Here is a 20543-nt window from a genome sequence, read left to right on the forward strand (position 1 = left end):
TTTTGCTGCTTGGTCGAATATTATATATATTGTAAGTAAAGTATCCTGCTCAGAGCTTTGTAATAGTTTTATTTTTCATATACACCTGTAACATTATATTTAGTATATAATACCTATAACCTGTTAAAACATAAATATTGACAATATTAGACTAATTAGTGCAGTTAACCAAAAAAACTTCAACAACTAATGGAGACTTTGGAGGGTGGGGCCCACAGAGGTAAATGATTGTCACAAGTGGGCCACGAACAGATCGGGGCTAAGAACTACCGCTCTACACAATCAAATGCATCTTTGCAAACTGTGGCACGCAAAATGTGACGGCTGTCCCTGCTCGCTTCTTCTAAACTCTCTCTCCCTCACCAAAGTCTCCTCGGGAAAAAGCACTATGAACTATGCACTTGTACTCTAATGCTTCTCTGTTCCATTACTCTCCCTCGTGCCCTACCATCCATAAAATGCCCTACGCCAGTCTGACTTTCCAAAATGCATGAACTCATACTTCTCTACATTGAAGTCCATTTGCCACTCCTCGGCCCACTTCCCTAACTGATCAAGAACCCCCTATAATCATACAATCTGCAGTAACCTTCACTATCAGCAACACCTCCCAATTTCGTGTCATCTACCAATTTACTGATCAAATCACTTCTCTAAATAACAAATAACAAGGGTCACAACACTGAACGCTGCGGCACACCACGAGTCACCAGCCTTCATTCTGAGACATAGCCTTCATCCTATCTCCAAGCCAACTTTGAATGCGCCTAGCTGGTTGTCCCTAGATTCTGTGATGCCTAACCTTCCAGACAAGCCCACTATGTGGGACCTTGTTGAAGGTCTTAGCAAAAGGCATGTTCCTGTGCTGTGTTACTGTATTGTCCAAGTATTATCAGTATTCTTGAAAACAGAGATTGAATTTTAGCCTCAGCTTCCATTAACCTTTCAACGGTTTCTTCTACAGTTTCTGACAGGATTGCTCAGAATTTTCACCTTTTTCTGTTTAGTCCATACGACCCTAAGACCATACGATATAGGAGCAGAAGTAGGCCATTTGGCCCATTGAGTCAGTTCTGCCATTCAATCATAGGCTGATCCAATTCTTCCAGTCATCCCCACTCCCCTGCCTTCACCCTTTGATGCCCTGGCTAATCAAGAACCCATCTTAAATAGACTGTCTTAAATTTTACCTATCTTAAATACATTACCTGCCTTAAATACACCCAATGACTTGGCCTCCACAGCCGCTCATAGCAATAAATTCCACAGATTTACCACCCTCTGACTAAAGTAATCTCTCCGCATCTCTGTTCTAAATGGACGTCTTTCAATCGTGATGTTGTGCCCTCTTGTCCTAGACTCTCCTACCATGGGGAATAACTTCACCATATCTAATCTGTTCAGGCCTTTTAACATTTGGAATGTTTCTATGAGATCCCCACTCATTCTCTAGAACTAGATTACCAGCATTTTGAATAGTTTACTTTTGGAATACTTTAGCCTGTTTGTTCCTGATGACAAATGCTTTAACTTCCATTACAATGTAAACCTGGGTAGGTCTGTAGTCTAGTGTAATTTTTTCTGTATTTTTTTTTACATAGTTCAGTGCAGTTTTTGTATTGTTTCATGTAGCACCATGGTCCTGAAAAATGTCTTGTTTTTACTGTGTACTGTACCAGCAGTTATAGAACCATAGAACACTACAGCACAGTACAGGCCCTTCAGCCTTCCATGTTGTGCTGACCCATATAATCCTTTAAAAAAGTACTAAACCCACACTACCCCATAGCCCTCCATCTTTCTTTCATCCATGTGCCTGTCCAAGAGGTTCTAAAAAACCCCTAATGTTTTAGCCTCCACCACCATCCCTGGCAAGTCATTCCAGGCACTCACAACTCTTGGTGTAAAAAACTTACCCCTGATGTCTCCCCTAAACTTCCCTCCCTTAATTTTGTACATATGCCCTCTGGCATTTGCTATTGGTGCCCTGGGAAACAGGTACTGACTATCCACCCTCTCTATGCCTCTCATAATCTTGTAGAGCTCTATCAAGTCCCCTCTCATTCTTCTATGCTCCAAAGAGAAAAGTCCAAGCTCTGCTAACCTTGCTTCATATGACTTGTTCTCCAAACCAGGCAATATCCTGGTAAATCTCCTCTGCACCCTCTCCATAGCTTCCACATCCTTCCTATAATGAAGTGACCAGAATTGAACACAATACTCTAAGTGCGATCTCACCAGAGATTTGTAGAGTCGAAATGACAATAAAAAGTGACTTGACTTGACTTGAACATTGGTGTTGGCAATCCATGCAAGCTCAGACTGCTTTAATCATGGCTGTGGCCAATTTCATATTAATGGTAACACACACAAAGTGCTGGACAAACTCAGCAGTTCAGGCAGCATCTGTGGAAATGAATAAACAGTCAATGTTTTGCACCAAGATCCTTCTTCAGGATCGAGAAGGAAGGGGGAAGATGCCAAAATTAAAATGTTGGGGGGTGGTGGGAAGAGGCTAGCTAGAAGGTAATGAGTGAAGCCAGGTGGGTGGGAAAGGTCAAGGGCCGGAGTGGGAAGAATCTGACAGGAGAGGAGAGAGGACAACGGTAGAGGAAAGGTGAAGGAGACCCAGGCGGAAGTAAGAAGAGGTAATAGGTCAAAGTGGGAAATAGAGGAATGGTGAGTGGGGGGGGGGGTAAATATTGTTTACTGGAAGGAGAAATTCATATTCATACCATCAGTTTGGAGGGTACCCAGACGGAATATAAGGTTTTGCTCCTCCACTCTGAGGGGAGACCATGGATTAACACATTGGAACAGGAAAGGGAATTAGAATTAAAATGATTGGAAGTCCTGCTTGTGATGGATGGTGCAGAGGTGCTCAACGAAGCAGTCCCCCAAATTTGCGACAGATCCCACCAATGTAGAGGAGGCCACATCAGGAGCACCAGACATAATAGATGATCCCAGCAGATAAATGGCCCTTTCTTACTAAAATAACTTCAGTGACTGAAGAAAATGTGTTGTCAACGTACTGTTTGATTTCTGCATCTGATCGAGATAATAGACACTTCTCCAACAATGCCACACTATCTCAGCCTGAGCAGTTCCATGTGAAATCACAAAGCTTTTGTAAAAGATCTACTGAATCTTTATTACATTTATTGACCTGTAATGTTAGTGTCTGAATCTCAAGTGTAGCTCAGAGATCCATCTTCATATAATGATGGCACATTTGTTATTGCTATGAAGAATAATCACCTTGATTTAAGAATAACAAAGTGCATTAAGAGGCAATTTACTCAGGGGACTAGCCTATTAAGATCTTCTGATATGGAGCAATAAAGCTATCTGGATTACCAGAGCCTCACTCTGTAGAGTGAGACATGCAATAGACGTGCAGACATCCAGGAATGTCTGCTGACGGCAAAATCTGATATCAACACAGCTTATTCCATTATCAGATAGCTACAAAGGCTTCCACTGTGGGGACCTGTGCACTGGAAGTGCCGGGTCTATTGTGACAGGTAAAATGGCACTGAGGATGAGAGAGGGGCAAATTCCAAAGTAATATGCAGGTGACTTTAGGGTTGGGAGATGGATCAGGAGTGGGGTTATGGTCCCACTATTGATATTACTCTTCTTTATTCACTCAGGAGAGATTGAGAACACTGACCTTGGCTTCAGCTCTTTGAATGAATGAGTGGTCAGTTTGTGAGACACAGTTCACCTGGAGACAATGATCAAAAGCTTAGTACTGAAGTGATGACTTTAGATCTGTACCTCCTTATATAATTTCTGGGGCCTGCTTTAGACTAATAGCTAGAGAGTGTGGTAATCTGGCAAAAACTTCATTAGTTTTGTACTGTGCATTTTTCACCAGCAGTTCCCACAGTCCTAAATTTCAAAGTTGGAATCAATAAGAGCATGTGGGAATGTTAAGATAGTAACACACACAAAATGCCGGTGGAACACAGCAGGCCAGGCAGCATCTATAAGGAGAAGCACAGTCGACGTTTCGGGCCGAGACCCTTCGTCAGGACTAACTGAAAGGAAAGATAGTAAGAGATTTGAAAGTAGTGGGGGGAGGGGGAAATGCGAAATGATAGGAGAAGACCGGAGGGGGTGGGATGAAGCTAAGAGCTGGAAAGGTGATTGGCGAAAGTGATACAGAGCTGGAGAAGGGAAAGGATCATGGGATGGGAGGCCTCCGGAGAAAGAAGAGTGGGGAAGCTCCAGAGGGAGATGGAGAACAGGCAAACAACTAAATATGTCAGGGATAGGGTAGTCCTGACGAAGGGTCTCGGCCCAAAACATCGACAGTGCTTCTCCTTATAGATGCTGCCTGGCCTGCTGTGTTCCACCAGCATTTTGTGTGTGTTATTTGAATTTCCAGCATCTGCAGATTTCCTCGCGTTTGCATGTTAAGATAGTATCCCTTTTATATCCAACGTGGAGGTATCCTAGTTCAGCAGCTGAGGCTTGGTGGTTGATGATAATGAAGGGGTAGACAATGAGCAGGTGACACACATTTGATCTGAAGCCACAAAGCTTCGTGGCACCCAAGGTTAATACTTAGGACACATGAGACCATTTCTCACAGCTCAGAAACAGGCCCTTCAGCCAGCTGTGTTGCCCAGCAAGCTAGTCTCAGCTGGCTGCATTTGGCACACAGCCCTCTAAACCTACCCACACTGACTAATCCATATTGACTTTTCTAGATGGCTTTTAAATGTTGCACACCTCAACCACTATGTCCAATAGCTCATTCCAAACACACACCACCCTTGGGCAAAGGAGGTTCCCCGATGTCCTTTTTAAATCTCCCTCCTTTGATCTTACCCCTATGCCCTCATGGTTGTAGCTTACCCCCAGGGAAGACTATATGCTTGCACCCTGCCTATGCCCCTCATGACCTTCTATATCTCTGTCAGACTACCCCTGAATTTCCTAGCCCATGCTACCTCTCCTTGTACCTTGGGCCCCCAAATCCAGGTAAGCTCCTGACAAATTTTTCCTGCTCTCTTTCTCGTCTGTCTTTCCTACAACAGGGTGACAAAAACTGATCGTAATACTTCAAGAGCGGCCTCGCTGAAATAATATTTTCCCAAGTCCTAAGCTGGAGGCCCTGACTGATAGAGGCCAGCATAACAAATGCCTTCTTTGTCACCCTATCTACCTATGAGAGTACTTTTGGAGTACTTGCAATCCAAGCTCCCTCTGTTCCACAACACCTGGGCCTTACTGTTTATTGTATAAATCCTATCCTGGACTGAAGTCCGAAAATGCAAACTTCACATTTATCTGGATTGAAAGCCATTTGCAAATCCTTCTACATAACCTCTGTGAGTATAGGACATATCTAAGGATGGCGATGGAAAATTCTGGACAGGAGCTTCAAGGTGTGTTTCTGTGAAAATGGCTATGGTATGTCCTGAGTGTTGCTGTACATATCTGTGAGACATCTCTCCCACTTCTGCTCCAGTTCCCCAGGTTTTAATAAAGGGACCTGTAAATGTGGCTGAGCTGGGTTGGTTTAGTGTGCTTGGTGCAAGGGAACCTACTCTAGTCCTCATGGAGGGATCAGAAGACGAAAGGGTGTGCAGTTTCAAATTTCTGGGTGTTAACATCTATGAGGATCTAACCTGGGCCCAACAAATCAATGCAGTTACAAGGAAGGGACGACAGCAGCTGTACGTCATTAGGAATTTGAGGAGATTTGGTACGTCAGAAAAGACACTCGCAAATTTCTAACTCGCTGCTTAATTATCTTGTAGGGGCACTGCGTAGAATCGATATAAACTGCAGAAAGTTGTAAACTCAGTCAGCTCCATCATGGGCACTACCCTCCACAGCATTCAAAACATCTTCAAAGGCAATGCCTCAAAAAGACAGCACCCATCATTAAGGAACCCATCACCCAGGACATGCCCTCTTTTCACTGTTCGGCAATTCAGTTTTTATGTTTTATTATGCATTGCACATAGCAACAAATTGCTGCCGCATAACAACTTCCATGACATATGTCGGTGATATTAAACTTGATTCGGATTCTGAAAATGTGGCTTCCTAAAACAGAAAGGCATGCTCTTCCTTGCCATGGGAAGCATTGTTGAAAAGAAACTTCACACAAGAAAAAGGTTTTCAAAGAAGTCTTTCACCATTGATTAGATTTTTTGCATTCTAAATGACTCCAGGCGATGTCGTCCAGGAGAATCATACTTTTATTGATAATAAATCCATTCCAAATGCTCTGAACTCTTAGGAGAACCTTCTGCAAGGTGCTGCGTGCTACCTTTATATCACAGACTCAAATTGCAGGCATTATAATAGAGATTTTTATGATAATGACACATTGTCACTTAATCTCTGTTTCATTGTAACCATTATCTTTTTGTGTGAAATGGCAGATACTATAAGCCAAAGGGAATTTTGGCTCTCATAATAAAGAGTTTGACATTTCTATTGTACTGTGCATATCCCAATGTAATGCCTAGTGATTTTCTAAATGTTATCACCCACCCTCTACGCAGAAAATATTCATTGCAGTATTCAGGGAGTGCTACACTGTTAGAAGTTATATTTTTCAGGTTAGGCATAAGACTGAATGTCCTCTCAAGTAGATGCAAGAGATGTCATGAAGTTATTCCAAGGAAGAGCAGCGTTCCCCTTCCCAGTGCTGTGACCAGCATTTATTCCACAAATGACATTTAAAATATACTGATTACATATTTCATTGCTGTTTGTAGATTGCCACATTTCAAGTCAAGTCAAGTCACTTTTTCTTGTCATTTTGACCATAGCTGTTGGTACAGTACACAGTAAAAATGAGACAAAGTTTCTCAGGACCATGGAACTACATGAAACAATACAAAAACTACACTGAAACTATGTAAAAGAACACAAAAACTCCACTAGACTACAGACCTACACAGGACTGCATAAAGTGCATAAAACAGTGCAGGCAGTACAATAAAAACAATAGGCAGAGTAGAAGGCAGTAAGTTGGTGTCGGTCTAGGCTCTGGGTATTGAGGAGTCTGATGGCTTGAGGCAAGAAACTGTACACAATCTGGTCATGAGAGCCCGAATGCTTTGGTGCCTTTTCCCAGATGGCAGGAGGGAGAAAAGTTTGTATGAGGGGTGCGTGGGGTCTTTTAAAATGCTGTTTGCTTCACGGATGCATCATGTGGTGTAAATGTCTGTAATGGTAGGAACAGAGACCCCAATGATTTTCTCAGCTGACCTCACTATCTGCTGCAGGGTCTTGCGATCCGAGATGGTGCAATTTCCAAACCAGGCAGTGATGCAGCTGATCAGGATGCTCTCAATACATACTCTGTAGAATGTGGTGAGGATGAGGGTGGGAGATGAACTTTCCTCAGCCTTCGCAGAAAGTAGAGACACTGCTGGGCTTTCTCTGCTATGGAGCTGGTGTTGAGGGACCAGGTGAGATTCTCTGCCAGGTGAACACCAAGAAATTTGGTGCTCTTAAAGATCTCTGTGGAGCCGTTGGTGTTCAGCAGAGAGTGGTTGCTCCGTGCCCTCCTGAAGTCAACAACCATCCTGGAACATAACTGCTACTATACTTCAAAAATGCTTCGTTCATACGAAGGTGTATATTTAATCCTGGGTTTCAAAGTTCAAAGTAAATTTATCATTAAAGTTCATATATGTCAGCCTATACAACCACTTTACCACTTTCTTGGGGGCAATCACTGTGAATAGAAGAAACACAATATAGTAGGAAGACATCAATCCCAGGGGACCATGGGTTTGTGCCTCTGGTGGACTGTGTCCTCTTCAGGGTGCAAGCCTGGGTGGAAAGTTTTGAAGAGCTAGCTGTTGCCCATGCAGCGGATTTTCCCTCTCCATGTCACTGATGTAGTCCAAGGGAAGGGCAAGCCATGCCAGGCTGTAAGGCAACCAGTCAACATACGATCCTCCACACATTTATAGAAGTTTGTCAAAGTTATAGATGATATGCCGAATCTTTGCAAACTTCTAAGAAAGTAGAGGCATTTACGTGCTTTCTTCATAATGATACTTTGTAGTGGTGTGAATGTGAATGGTGCTGTACACATCTTACCCTTTCTCCTCTTACTTTGTTATTTTTATGAATCTAATTAAGCTCAGAAACAGTGTGGACTCATGTTTAACTCCAGGTTAGTTACTTTACTTTTTAAAGCTAGTTTTTAAGTTACATTTTTCTTTTTATGGGCAGTAGATCAGGAATGGCCAGAAAGAAAATCAGCAAATAAAAATCAACAGTATTTGCAGATATTGGAAATCTTGAACAAAAATGGGAATTGTTGGAAATATTCTGCAGTTCAGGCAGCAGCTTTGGAGAAAGGGTAGTGAGCATGGTGTGTGGCTTGGAACAGAATTTGTACATACTGGTTTTACCATGGTACTTGCACATGTGTTTGTCCCAGTTGTAGAGGTCATGTGATCACACAACACAAAAGTACATCTTTCAGTTTAGCACTCATCCACCTGCTTACTTCCTGGTTACTACAACGTCCACGTAGAGCCAATTTACAACGACCAGTTAATCTACCAACCTGCACGTATTTGGCAATGGTATGGGGGGGTGTGAAGGTAGAACACCAGAGGTAAAGACACACATTCATGGGTACAGCATGCAAACACCGTACAGACAGCACTGGAGGTCAGGACTGGCCTCAGTATGAAGCAGCAGTCTTCATACTGTCCCCTTCCATCCTGCATCGGCAATATATAGCATCAAGTAAAAACAATTCAGAACAAGTGCTTACTCAGATATTGCAATCAGAATCAGGTTTAATATCACCAGAAAACGCTATGCAATTTGTTGTCTTTGTGGTAGCTGTACAATGCAATGCATAATAACAGAGAAAATAATCTGTGAATTACATTAGGTGTGTATAAGTAGTACAAAAACAAAATTTCAAATAATATAGTGAGGTAGTTAGTGTTTATGGGTTCAATGTCGATTCAGAAATGTCTACAGAGGGGAAGGACCTCCTTCCTGATGGTAGCAATGCGGAGGGCGTGTCCTGGGTGGTGGGGTCCTTAATGATGGATGACACCTTCTTGAGGCGTCACTCCTTGAAGATGTCCTGCATATTAGGGAGGCTAGTGTCCGTGATGGAGATGACTGAGTTGACAACTTTCTGCTGCTTATTTCGATCCTGTGCAGTAGCCTGTAGTCTAAACCTAAAGAGAACACAAAAGAGGAAAAGGATTTTCTTTGAATTTTTTCACAGGATGATCCTTAATGGCCCTTGGGAAGAAGCAGTGAGCTGTCTTCTTGAATGACTGAGTCTATGTTGATGATCATGGCCTGGATTCTGAGGTTTACTACTTTATAAAACTACTCTCGAAAAGTGGGAGCTTTGTATTCAAGTGGGATCCAGTTCTGTCACAAACTGCAGTGAAGCATCTTAGTATTGGTGCTCTTGGGAAAGCTGAATCAATCACATCTGGTAGCGTTAACTTCACATTATGACAGTCACCTTTAGTTGCCTTGAGGACGTTGTTGTAGTGGCTGAATGCCATCTTGCAGTCAGAAGGTTGTCTAATGAATCTGGTGTTCCAGCGTTTTGTCAGCAGTTGTTATACAGACTGACAGTAGTAGCAAGCTTCATCTCCCCCACTGGTACTAAACTGTGGCACGTTAAATAGGATCACTTTCTCTCTACAAATTTAGCCTTCGGACAATGCTCCATCATCCTCTTGTCCTTTCCCAGCCATCTCTGTCCTGTGTTGAATCTGGTTGAGCAACACAAGTTGAAAGATTCCCATGTTCATTCTCCCCACGAGTAAACACCACCACATACAACCTTTCTGGAGCCTCCCCAAAAACTGCCAGAAGTATCTGCACATAGCTGAGCTATAAACAGAGGGAGGTCAATGGGAGACAAGGTAAACGTGTATCAGTTGGTCACCATGCTACCTTAACAACAAGCTGACATGAACCCAGGCAACAGGCTACAAACAAGCTACAGACAGAATGCAAAAAGAAACTACTGGAGGAACTCAGCAGGTCAGGCAGCATCTGTGGAGGCAAAGGGAGGTAATATCCCAATGCAGGGTCTCAACATGAAATGCAGACCATCTCTTTGCTTCCACAGATGCTGTTTGACCCTATCCAGCTTATTCTGCAGTTTGTTTTCCTCACTTAAAGTTGCATTGGGCTTGGATGCAATGGTTGACGTTCTCACATTGAGTAACTGGTACAGTAGATTAAAAGATTCTTCATGTGTGAGGAAACTTAATTATGCAAAATTTGACGAAGTTTTAAACCAGTGCTAGAGGAGAGCTGCTTTCCAGTCTTGGAAGATCAGATGCAGTTATCCTTTTCTTTTGCTGCAGTAATATGCCTGGACTTTGCCAAGTCTAAAAGTAAACAGAGGACGGCAGAGCAGCAGTGGCTGGAGTTTATGCGAGAAGTGAGGAAGATGCAAGACAGATATATTCCAAAGAAGAAGAAATTTTCAAATGGAAAAAGGATGCAACCGTGGCTGACAAGTGAAGCCAAAGCCAAAGTAAAAACAAAGCAGAGGGCATGCAAGGAAGCAAAATTTAGTGGGAAGACAGAGGATAGGGAAGTTTTTAAAAGCTTACAAAAGGAAACTAAGAAGGTCATTAAGAGGGAAAAGATGAACTATGAAAGGAAGCTAGCAAATAATATCAAAGAGGATACGAAAAGCTTTTTCAAGTATATAAAGAGTAAAAGACAGGTGAGAGTAGATATAGGACCAATAGAAAATGATGCTGGAGAAATTGTAATGGAAGATAAGGAGATGGTGGAGGAACTGAACGAGTATTTTGCATCAGTCTTCACTGAGGAAGACATCAGCAATATACCGGACATTCAAGGGTGTCAGGAAGAGAAATATGCACAGTCACAATTACGACAGAGAAAGTACTCAGGAAGCTGAATAGTCTAAGGGAATATAAATCTCCTGGACCAGATGGAATGCACCCTCGTGTTCTGAAGGAAGTAGCAGTAGAGATCGCGGAGGCATTAGCAATGATCTTTCAAAAGTCGATAGATTCTGGCCTGGTTCTGGAGGACTGGAAGATTGCAAATATCACTCTGCTATTTAAGAAGGGGGCAAGGAAGCAAAAAGGTAATTACATACCTGTTAGCTTGACATTGGTGGTTGGGAAGTTGTTGGAGTCGATTGTCAAGGATGAGGTTACGGAGTACCTGGAGGCATATGACAAGATAGGCAGAACTCAGCATGGTTTCCTTAAAGGAAAATCCTGCCTGACAAACCTATTGCAATTTTTTGAGGAAATTACAAGTAGGCTAGACAAGGGAGATGCAGTGGATGTTATGTATTTGGATTTTCAGAAGGCCTTTGACAAGGTGCCGCACATGAAGCTGCTAAACAAGATAAGAGCCCATGGAATTACGGGAAAGTAACATACATGGATAGAGCATTGGCTGATCGGCAGGAAACAGAGAGTGGGAATAAAGGGATCCCATTCTGGTTGGCCGCCGGTTACCAGTGGTGTTCCACTGGGGTCTGTGTTGGGGCCGCTTCTTTTTACGTTGTATATCAACGATTTGGATTATGGAATAGATGGCTTTGTGGCTAAGTTTGCTGATGATACAAAGATAGGTGGAGGGGTCGGTAGTGCTGAGGAAACAGAGAGTCTGCAGAGAGACTTGGATAGATTGGGGGAATGGGCAAAGAAGTGGCAAATAAATTAAAATGTCGGAAAGTGAATGGTCATGCACTTTGGTAGAAGCAATAAACGGGCAGACTATTATTTAAATGGGGAGAGAATTTAAAGTTCTGAAATGCAACGGGACTTGGGAGTCCTCATGCAGGATACCCTTAAGGTTAACATCCAGGTTGAGTCGGCGGTGAAGAAGGCAAATGCAATGTTGGCATTCATTTCTAGAGGAATAGAGTATAGGAGCAGGGATGTGATGTTGAGGCTCTATAAGTCACTGGTAAGACCTCACTTGGAGTACTGTGTGCAGTATTGGGCTCCTTATTTAAGAAAGGATGTGCTGTGATTGGAGAGGGTTCAGAGAAGATTCACTAGAATGATTCCGGGAATGAGAGGGTTAACATATGAGGAACATTTGACTGCTCTTGGACTGTACTCCTTGGAGTTTAGAAGAATGAGGGGGACATTATAGAAACATTTTGAATGTTGAAAGGCATGGACAGAGTGGATGTGGCAAAGTTGTTTCCCATGGTGGGGGAGTCTAGTACGAGAGGACATGACTTAAGGATTGAAGGGCGCCCATTCAGAACAGAGATGCGAAAGTATGTTTTTAGCCAGAGGGTGGTGAATCTATGGAATTTGTTGCTAGGGGCAGCAGTCGAGGCCAAGTCATTGGGTGTATTTAAGGCAGCGATTGATAGGTATCTGAGTAGTCAGGGCATCAAAGGTTATGGTGAGAAGGTGGGGGAATGGGACTAAAGGGGAGATTAGATCAGCTCATGATGAAATTGCGGAGCAGACTCAATGGGCCAAATGGCCGACTTCTGCTCCTTTGTCTTATGGTCTTATGAAAGGAAAAGAATTCTGAGTTAGTTTTCTAATAAAGATACCCTCCAGTCTCTATTTAAATTTAGAGCACTTTCAGCACGGTTTCTTTGATAGTAGTTTCAGGTAACCCTGTACTGATAGTGCTCATGTAAAACAATTAAAGAATCATTTACTTATCTTAATTCCAAGTTTGTTTTCTTTGTCAGGAGTCATGAAATGCTTGCTTCTGCTGGAATGGTTCAGTAACAGGTACCCTGATTTCGCCTTCCCACCACCGCTGAGGAATTCCCATCCTGAACAAGCTGACACAACGGCATAAGTTCACAACTCGCTTTACATTACAAAAACCAAATACTTAGCTCTGTCAAGCAGTGACCTGAACTCCAAAGAAGTGGGAGGGAGAATGAGGAAAACAGTAAGCAAGAGGGAAAGAGGCAGGGGTGGAGGAGGAAAGAAAGAAAATGAAACAGAAAGCAAGAACTGAATGATTGCAATGTGCATCTATGTTATGAGGATTTATATTTAGTGATTAAGATTAATAGAAAGAATTGTTACTGCATTAACTATAACCTGACAGTGTTGGAGTCTGGTTTGCCAAGACCTGTTAGAAGTAAGGTTAACATAACTAGGAGAGGAAATACTCAACTCAGTACCAAAGCACTGCAGAATCAATGAGCCGAGACTGTTTTCCTCTAAACACAATATTGCATTTTGTTTATTCACACAAAAATATATTGATATCAATATATTGTATTATTTATCATATTATATTATCATTTATCAATTATATATCAATATATAAATAGATTGAATTAGAGAGATGGCAGGATGAATGTGTCCGGAAGTGTGTAGACGGCTGCCTGCACCATTCATCCACCTGGATGGGAAGATAAAAGTACTATAAAAGAGCAGAAGTGTGATTGAGAAGACAATTTGGTGAAGATGAAATTTGATGTCACTAAGCGCTTGATTCTGAGCAGCTCACTGACAAAGAATTAATGAGACATTCAATGATGAAAGATTGAACACAACAGCTCAACTGGAGCCTTGCGTTGTGCTTCCTACCCGACATCTGGGAGCATCCTGAATCACCCAGAGGGTTCAAGTAGATCAGTGGTTCTCAACATGGGCCATACACCACCACCCCACCCTCCCTAAGACATGCCAGACTTCATAAGGGCCACAAGTACAAAACAAGGAACTGGAAGCTACTGGAGTTTTTGATTGAGCCCCGATACTGTTTTGTTGAAATACTACTAAAATATATAAATAAAAATGAAATATATATATGTCATTTAATTTGAATCTGAATAAAATGAATAGAAAGATATGCTAGATAATGCAAATGAGGAAGCAGTGACATTGACGCCACATTGTAAGAATGTCTTATTGAGCTGCAGAGTGACATAACAGCTCAAGCAAACTTTCTGGATAACTTATTCACAATAAGTTTTCACAGCTCTGGACAAAAGCAAAATTGTTTTTTTATAGGAGTTCCCACCTCTTATTCAGTTGAATGTCATTTTAGTCAAGCTAGATGCCTGCTTGCAAAAGCTCATAACTATTTTGATTTGTGGAAAGATTATCTTCAACCAAGTTGCAACCAGATATTCAAAAACTCACCAGTTTGCAAAAGTCACAAGGATCTCATTAAATACCTAAAGGAATAACATTAAGTGCTTTTTCATTGCTGTTTGGAAGAATATTATATACATATATTATAAATAAAGTTTCCTATTCAGGATTTTGAAATAATTTTATTTTTCATGTACATCTGTAGCATTATTTTTAACATATAATAATACCTATAACCTTTTAAAAATAAATATTGACTGTACAGTTGACCAAAATAAAATTTGAACTACCAAGGGAGACTATGGAGGGTGAGGTCCACAGAGTGGAACCACTTGCAAATAGATAACTCAAGCTGACACCCCTTTCCGAAGGTAAGGTGCATTCTTGGAGGAATTGTCTTTTTGCTGAAGTGTCAGACTGAAAGAATTCAATGACATTCACCTGAAAGAGACCCAGAGATCTTTCCCTGGAACTCTGGTCAATACTTATCTCTCACAGTCTCTACCTTTGCTCCATCATTAGTTCTTATACCTTGAGCTCCTCCTGAACACACCCTCCAGCTATTTCTGGTGTATTTTATGCTAACAAGATGTAGGAAATCCACCAGTTTCTCAGGAAAAATACCCAGGTATGTCCAATTCACAAAAAGAAGAACCAATCAAATCCAGCTTATCATTCCCCAATCACTCCTCTCTCATTCATCCGCAGACGATGGAAGCATACATTAACAAGGCTATCAAGTGGAGCATACTCCCCAACAATTTTTTCATCAATGCCCAGATTTGCCAGGACCACTTGGCATTAGTCCTCATCATAGTCTTGGTCCAAGTGAGTGAGTGCTCTTGACAGTAAGTCAGCATATGAAAGACCCCTAGGCTTTCCAAGCCAACAATCGGATTCATACCTCACACCAGGAAATTGAAGGTGATTGTTAAAGGTCAGTCTGGGATTGTCCAGGAGTTCCCTGGGTAGTGTTACAGGCCAAATCATTTATTGATGTTCCAGTAATGATTTCCCTTCCATCCTAAGGTGAGAAGAGGGGACGATTGCTGCTGAATGCACATGCTCAATCCCAATCCAAGCTCCTCACTCTCTGCAAATGGAGCAGCCCATCTCTGCTGGCAGTAGACCTGGACAATGTTCAAGCTTGATAAATGGCAAATCACTCTCTTGCCACAAAGAATCCAGCCACCTTTATCACCTATAGCAGACAGTATAGCGGCCTACCCTTCACATTGAAGAACACTGAGACCACACAACTGATCTTCTAGATGTCAACAAAGACCAGAAACCCAATTGGGCCCCCTAAGGGAATGCAGTGGCTTCAGGAGCAAGTCAGCAGCTGGGCATCGTGCAGTGAGTGAATCAGTTCTTGACACCCAAGGCCTTTCCACTCTCTCCAAGGCACAAGTCAGGAGTGTGGTATCTACTCACTCTTTACTCAGATGAGTGCAGCTCAGCTCAAAGCCACTCAGGACAAAGCAGCCTAATTATTTGAAACCCCATCCACTGCCCTAAATATTCATTCCCTCCATTAGAGTGGCTGCAGTGTGTGTCAACTACAAAATACACTGTGGTTGCCTCCTCAGGATTCTCCAACAAATCTATGACCATTACCACCACCAGAAAGTACAAAGGCAGTAGATACGTGGCCACCACTTGTGGATTCTCTTCCAAGATGTCCACCATTCTGACTTGGAAATATATCACTGTTCCTTCACTATCATCGGGTCTACATCCTGGGACTTCCTTCCCGGCAGCCACATAGAGTACCTTCACCAAAAGCACTAGCTCAAGAGATGTGTGATAAACGCTGGTCAGGGATTCATGGTTTGTGATGTGGGATATAGGGAAAGCGGCGATGGAGGCTTGAGGGTGGAGTCTCGTTATGTGTGAGGTGGGAAAGAGAGAGGACTGTTGGGTCACTGGACCTTACCCTTGCATATATCTATATCTGTACCAAGTCTGCTGTGTATCAGTTGGTATCCTACATTTGGTCACGGAAGGTGGGTGGTTTTCGGGAAGCATCTGAGCCAGAATGTTGAACATCAGTAGTTTTCACCCCTTTAGTGGTGAACTTTGATATTAGAAATAGCAATTAGGCTCCTTCAATATGAACTACGAACACACATCACTCCCAGTGGATGGACATCTGAATGCTGCCTGACCGTCTAGCCTCGCATATGGACTACAGTTTCGGCCATGTAAAAAATCCTCCCAATTACTTTGCCAAACTGAAAAATGTAACCAGGTTTAAAAAAAAACAGTGTTTATTAAAGAAAAATGTCCCATATTTCGGATGATGCAGGATGAATGGTAATCAGTAACCTTGCACAGGGAACTGGTGACAAATATGTATTTGTCATTGAGCAATAGAAAGCAAGTTGAGGGAAAGTCAAAGTGAAATATTTTCTCACAGGTGTGGAATAATAAGTACCTCCTGCCAGCATCCGAGAGACTAAGGGATTCACATCTTTACGCTGTCTGCTGTTGCTTATAATTCTGTGCCTGCCACAGCACAGCAACGGTCTTCAATGGAAGCTTTCTTCCATCACAAAACATCTTTCCAAGTGCCACTGCTCCAGACTGACTAGAGCAAGGTCTCTCAGCAAAGGGGAGTGGGGCAAGATTACTAAACACCTTACGCTCAGTTGAAGAGCAAGACAAAAAGAATTAAGATCCCAGCCTGCGTCTTCTGAGCTGGTCCTATGCTCCACAAAAAAAAGAAATGTCGACTTTGTATAATTAAGAGTGTGTGTGTTGCTCAGCAGACAAGTGCTTTATCAGTGGGCTTGAGGCCAGAAGTGATCAATGAAGCCCATTTCACTGATCTTTACAGGACAAACAACAGAAAATTAATGTGAAACACCCAATAAGTGCATCTAACAAGGATGACTTGCAACACCATGTTGTTTTAATGGATTCACCTCTTGTGGCAAAAAGAAACACTGCAGAATCTGCTGGTAAAAGCCATCACCCAGTTGGGTGTGGACAATGGAAACAGAAAGGCAGGGAGTCTCTATCCGGCTGTATCAGCGTGTGAGGGTCTGTGGTAGGGAGTGTGTGTCTGTCTGTCTCAGTGTTCGGTAATGTGTGGGAGGGTCTGTCTGTTTGCCTTTCTCTGCGAGTGAGAGAGGACAAGAGAGCATTGTTTGTCTCTCTGAGTGTGGGGAAATGGGGATGTTTGGGTGGGATGCATTTGTCCACCTCTCTGTCTTCCACTGAGTCCGTGAGGAAAGGCCAGACCACCTGTTTCAGAATGTGAGGCTGCTGGAGGGGCTGCGTTTGTCTGTCTGTCCGCGAGTGAGTGTGTGTGGGACGGGAGTAACTGCCTGCCTCGCTCTGAGTGAGGAGGGAAATGTCTATCTAACTATCTCTGAGTGTGAGGATGCTTGTGTGTGGTGTACCTGACTGTCTGTCTGAACGAGAGTCTGTGGGAGGGAAGTGTGTAAGAGGAGGGAAATGAGGGAGAGTGTCTGTCCTACTGTCTCAGAGTGAGGGGGTTGTGAATGTAAACCAAACTGTTGCAGGTGATGACAGTGTAATCGAAGCACATGTTGGTATGATTTTCAGCTTGTTACCACCTCATGGTACTAATATTGCACCACATTTTAGGCTTTCCCTCCAGGTCATGCCTTCCTGCAACCCCCCTCCCTTTCTGGCCTTTTGGTCTGGACTTCTTATGAGATCTCCAGGTCCTCACCTTCTCTCCTCTCTCCTTTCCCTCTAGAGGTCTTTCCTTAATCCAGGCCTCTTGCAATAGTGATGAGTCATAACAGCTGTAGCAGAGGTCAATTTATGAAGGGATGTGACCTGATAGAGGTGTACAAGATGATGAGAGACATTGATCGTGTGGATAGTCAGAGGCTTCTTCCCAGGGCTGAAATGGCTAGCATGAGAGGGCATAGTTTTAAGGTGCTTGGAATTAGGTACAGAGGAGATGTCAGGGGTAAGTTTTTTTTTACGCAGGGAGTGGTGAGGGTGTGGAATGGGCTGCAGGCAGCAGTGGTGGAGGCAGATACAATAGGGTCTTTTAAGAGACTCTTGGATAGGTACATGGAGCTTAGAAAAATAGAGGGCTATAGGTAACCCTAGGTAATTTCTAAGGTAAGGACATGTTTGGCACAGCTTTATGGGCTAAAGGGCTGTATTGTGCTGTAGGTTTTCTATGTTTCTAACTCACAATTTCTTCCCACCTTGGACAGAGCATCTGTTGTATTCAGCTGTGATTCACCTAGATAAGATGCTTTCTACACTCAGTGGCCAATTAATTAGGTACACTTGCTCATTAATGCAAATACCTAATCACCCAATCATGTGGCAGCAACTCAATGCATAAAAGCATGCAGACATGGTCAAAAGGCTCAGTAGTTGTTCAGACCAAACATCAGAAAGGAGAAGAAATGTGATCTAAGTGACTATGACCATGACCGTGAAATGATTGTTTGTGCTACATGGAAGGGTCCTGACGAAGGGTCTCGGCCCGAAACGTCGACATCGCTTCTCCCTATAGATGCTGCCTGGCCTGCTGTGTTCCACCAGCATTTTGTGTGTGTTGTTGTTTGAATTTCCAGCATCTGCAAATGTCCTCGTGTTGTGCTACATGGGGTAGTTTGAGTATCGCAGAAACTGTTGACCTCCTGGGATTTTCACACACAGCAGTCTCTACAGTTGACAGAGAATGGTGTGAAAAACATGAAAAAACATCCAGTGAGTGAAAATGCCTCGTTAATGAGAGAGGTCAGAGGTCAGAGGAGACAGGATGGTGACAGAACCTCAAATGACCACACAACAGTGGTGTGCAAACGAACATCTCTAAATGCACAACACATTGAATCTTGAAGTGGATGGGCTACAACAGCAGAAAACCATGAACATATACCCAGAGTCCATTTTATTAGTTACAGGAGGTACCTAATAAAGTGGCCACTGAGTGGATGTTGCATCTACAAAAGTTGGTGAGTGTCTAAGGGGACTTGTTAAACGTCCATAGGTTTCTGAGGAAGTAGGGGCACTGGATAAAATGTAGTTATGATGAAGTAAAATCAGTACTAATGTAGCAATGTGATGGGATCTGGATATATTGTATAGCTCAGCTGTAATGCTCCTAAGAAACAAATATATTTCTAAACCATTTTTAGTTAATATGTGAAAATTGATTGTGTACATTTGACTATCTTGCTTCTTATGCTGCCAAAAATATTCAACTGATACATATATACTGAAATGTGTTGAAAGGGATGTGAAGGGGGATGAAGGACTATTAACAATAATTAAAAGCAATGAAAAATGTATATGGTGCACTGAATAATTATTGAGAATAATCTTTTTTTCAACCTAATGCTGAAAGATGACATATTTTTTGCCCTAATCATTAACCGTGGCATTAACTTCAAGCCTCTCAAATTTCAATGCACAGAATTTTCTCCTGCTCTGTTCTAAACCCCTTACATTTAATCCTGATGATCCACATTTTTTCATCTACCCTGTTGTTCTTCCATTATTTCAAATATTACTTTAATATCAGCCTATAATAAAAACAAAATCAAATCCTCCTCTCTACTTTGATTGCCTCCCACTGAATCTGTGTTATTCTTGCTTTTAAATCCTCAGTGTGGCTCCAACCGATTGCCCCTCTGTGTTAGTGATCTGGCTGGTCCTTCTGAAGGTTTTTATCATTACTTCAGCCTTTCAATGGCTTGTGATTAAATCTCGAATTGCACCAGCTTTTCTTCCAGCCTGATCAGCCTGAAGTGTTTCCTTCACTGTGTTCTATGGATCCCAAATCACTCTGCTGTTTCATCATGTTGCTGACTTCCAGAGTAGGGTTGATGCTGTTATTCTTAACCAACATTTATTACCTCAAAATGAGTGACATTTAATTTTGTTTCCCACTTCAGAGAATCATAGCAACATACAGCACAGAAGCAGATAAGTTACGTGCCATTTCAGCTCCCCTTCTCACCTGTCCATCCTCTGCCTCCTTCGCTGCCAGGCTGGGCCTTACACAAAGCAGAGAAACAACACCTCACACCTGGCTACTTTCCTTTCCTCTCACCGACGCTGCTCAACACCCCCGAGTTCCTCCAGCAGACTGCTTTTTGCTACAGAAACAGACTCTTTTGCACCTGGGTAATCTACAGACCAACGCCATGGTCATTTAGTTTTTTTATTTTTGAGTGATCATCCACTGCAGTGTGTTCTTTTCCCCTTTTCCCCATTTCACCCCCTCTCACCTTCTGAACCTGCTCTGCCCCCCCATTTTTGTTTTCTTTCCCATGATACCCCTCCCCTCCAGCCCTCCATCATCTATCTTTGTTCCCCCTCCTGGTTCAATCCGCCCACTACATATACGGCTCATCCACAGAGTTCTTCCCTCTGGTTCTGGTTCTACCTCTCATTCTCAGTAACACACACAAAGTTCTGGAGGAACTCAGCGGGCAAGGAAAAGAGAAAGCAGTTGACATT

This window comes from Hemitrygon akajei, chromosome 8 (genome assembly GCF_048418815.1).
Source record: "Hemitrygon akajei chromosome 8, sHemAka1.3, whole genome shotgun sequence".
Classification (NCBI taxonomy): domain Eukaryota; kingdom Metazoa; phylum Chordata; class Chondrichthyes; order Myliobatiformes; family Dasyatidae; genus Hemitrygon; species Hemitrygon akajei.